Raw genomic sequence first — 3,411 nt, forward strand, 5'->3', positions numbered from 1 at the left:
AGTCCCAGGAGCTGCTGTATGATCCTTTCACTTTTGTATTATTGGCCCAAACTTAATTACATGAGTCATATCTATCTGTAGAGAGGCTGGGAAATATTCTGAGAAGTCTCTTGCCATGGATGAAGGGGAGAAAATATATTGAGGGGCAGATATCAGAGCTTCTGTGACATCCCCAGTGGTTGATACTGTGGACTGATTCACACATTAAAGCTGGGAAGCCACACTACCTAGACTCCCTTAGAGCTGGCATTCCAAATATGGTTTAGGAATTGCCAATTAAATGAACCTGCACAAGACTTGAACCTGGAACCAAGCTAAGGGGGGAGAAGGAGCTGGTGAGGTATCACTTTTGCAGAAGTGGATGATGGCAAACTTGTTTCATGGTCACCATCTCTCTGGGTCAGCAGCTTCCTGTCGTGGCTTCTTTCTTGATCTTGAAGACAGAGGCATGGTGATCCTGAGGGCTTGCAGTCACCTCTGGAAGCTCCATTTAAGTCTACTCTTCCAGGCCTTCCACCAGCAACACAGTGAGCCGAAGCATCTCAAATTTCAATGTTCATATTGGCCTGCGGGTCCAGCTGAAGGGTAGAGTCTGATTCAGTAGATCTGGGGTGAGAGCTCAGATTTTGCATTCCTAACAAGCTCCTGTGTAATGTCTGACGGTTAGGATGGATTTTTTTTTTTTTTTTTGGCTGCAAGATTTTTAACTCCTGACTAGGGATTGAAACTGGGCCCTCAGCAGTGAAAGCGAGGAATCCTAACCACTGGACCGCCAGGGAACTAGGATGGATTTTTAGTAGCTCAGTCTGAATGTGTCCTCTGATAACCTACATCTGATCATAAATTCCTTTCTTCTTTGCTGAATGCTGGTTTCTGATTCTCCTAAATCTGTGGCTGATTCTTCCTTGTCTCTTTTAAGGGATCTTCTTGCTGTTGTTTGTCCCTTTATATTGGTGTTTCCCAAGACTCCGGCTTAGAGGGCATCCTACAAACTCCTCCTGCATGATCCCCTTCATTCTCCAGACTTCAATAAATATCTGTATGTTTCTCAAATCTTTATTTCCAATTTGTACTCTCCCCTGAGTCCAGATTCCAGTACCCACAGCTTACCAAAATTGAGTTCTACAGACAAATAGGACATGAAAGAAAGCCTCTATGGTCAAATAAGTTTGGAAAATACTGGGTTAAATAAAATGAAATTGACTATTTTGCTGAGCTGCTCCTAGAACAGTTAATGTGCTAAAAGGCATTGTAAGCTTTAAGAGGAGGTATGTAATACCCTGTATTTCTTAAACTTATTTGACATCTGTATAGGACATAATCAGTACATTTCCTCAGATTCTCCCAGTCCTGCCTGAGCCCTGAACACCTGACTTTTTGCTTTTCCTTAACTATTTCACTGTAGCCAACGGTGTAGTTCTGTGGCCAACCAGTCGCTCCTCCTTGCCGCTTGCGTTGTTTTCCATCCCACCCCCCTTCACTTTTATATCATTCTTGAGGCTTTGGGTTTGTGCCTTCATTAAAAGCCTGAGCATATAATCTTTGCCTCAGGCTCTGTTTTCTAGGGAACTTGGGCTAGTACAACCTGCAACAGACCCCCACCCTTTTTCTTGGAATATTAATGTCTCCCAGAACTTGGGTTCCTAGAACACACTTGGAAATTCAAGTTGGTTATCTTTCCCCGTATACCTGGAGGCACCTGAGACTCAGCCTGTGTTAGTCTGAACCAGTCTGTTTTCCTTTATATCTGTTTCTCGTCTGGTCTTTTCTTAGCGACTGCACCACATCTGCCCACCATGCGAGTAACCTGGCTGTTGTTCTTGACTCCTTTTCCTCTTCCGTCCAATCTGTTCACCCTCTCTTGCTTCCTCCTTTCTTCTTCTCATCTGGCTGATGAAAGATGATTTGTCCTTTTAAAAAATTATTCATTTATTTATTTTTGGCTGTGCTGGGTCTTCATTTCTGTGTACAGGCTTTCTCTAGTTGCAGAGAGCAGGTGCTATTCTGTAATTGCACTGTGCCATCTCCTCACTGCAGTGGCTTCTCGTTGCAGAGCACAGACCCTAGAGGGTGAGGGCTTCAGTAGTTGTAGGGCTTAGTTTCCCTAAGGCATGGGGAATCCTCCAGAACCAGGGATGGAAACTATGTCCCCTGCATAACCACTGGGCAACCAGGAAGTCCAACAATTACTCCTCGTTCTTAAAGAGACAGTGTAGGTACCATCTTCTTACCCTGTCTCCTCAGTCTGGTGGGGTCTGGGTGATGTACCACTCTCAGAAGCCTCTGAAATTGTCTGTCTTATCACACTGTATGGTAATTGATCTTTTAAAAATGAATCTGTCTCCCCCCACCACCATCTTTGGTATCTTATTCAATTCTTAATCCCTAGCACCTAGGATAGAGAACTTACTGATTTATTTATTTATTTTATTCTTTTTTTTTTCATTTATTTTTATTAGTTGGAGGCTAATTACTTTACAATATTGTAGTGTTTTTTGTCATACATTGACATGAATCAGCCATGGATTTACATGTATTCCCCATTCCGATCTTACTGATTTATTGATAGATGGGAGTGGGTAAGGACTTCCCCAGTGGCTCAGCAGTAAAGGATCTGCCTGCAATGCAGGATTCGTGGGTTTGATCCCTGATCTGGGAAGATTCCCTGGAGGGCACAGCAACCCACTCCAATATTCTTGCTTGGAGAATCCCATGGACAGAGGAGTCCGGCAGGCCACGGTCCATAGGGAAGCAAAGAGTTGGACACAACTGAAGCAACTTAGCACACAACGCCTGCATGGGAGTGGATGAGGCAGGAGGGAGAAAGAGAACTCCAATTTGTAAGCCTTCCAAAGGAAGAAAAATAACTTCCCCTCTACCGTTCTGAGTTCTTTGCTGAGATCTCTGCAGTAAAACACAGATTAACAAGAGAAAAGCAAAGAGAAGTCTACTGACATGTATACCTTGTGCATATGTGGGAGATGTCCAAGGGAAAATGAGTAACTCTCTGAGTTGGCTTAGAATCCAGGATTAAATACCATCTTAGTAGAGAAAGAAGAGTGAGGATGTTAGGACTCTCAGGAAAGAGGAAATGATTTTTAGGGAAGATGAATGGGCTCTTCAAAAACTAGATGGAAGATATGATAGTTTGTGACCAAGTTTGTCTGCGTGTTGTGTCAACTTCTAGCCTCTTCTCCTGTGATAAGTCAATCTCCCTGGGTTAATGATGCCTCTAGGGAGGATATTTATGATAAATGAGTTCCTTTTCGAAGATTTATCTTTAAGCAAACAAGTGGGGTTCAGAGAAAGCTCTACCTGCATTTTCTACTTTTCAAGTGCCTACAGCTACAAATAGTTAGCACACCAAAGCAGCATATTTTGGGATGGCATGTCCTGAACTCCTGCATCTTT

Source organism: Cervus elaphus, chromosome 16 (assembly GCF_910594005.1).
Source record: "Cervus elaphus chromosome 16, mCerEla1.1, whole genome shotgun sequence".
NCBI classification, from domain to species: Eukaryota; Metazoa; Chordata; class Mammalia; order Artiodactyla; family Cervidae; genus Cervus; species Cervus elaphus.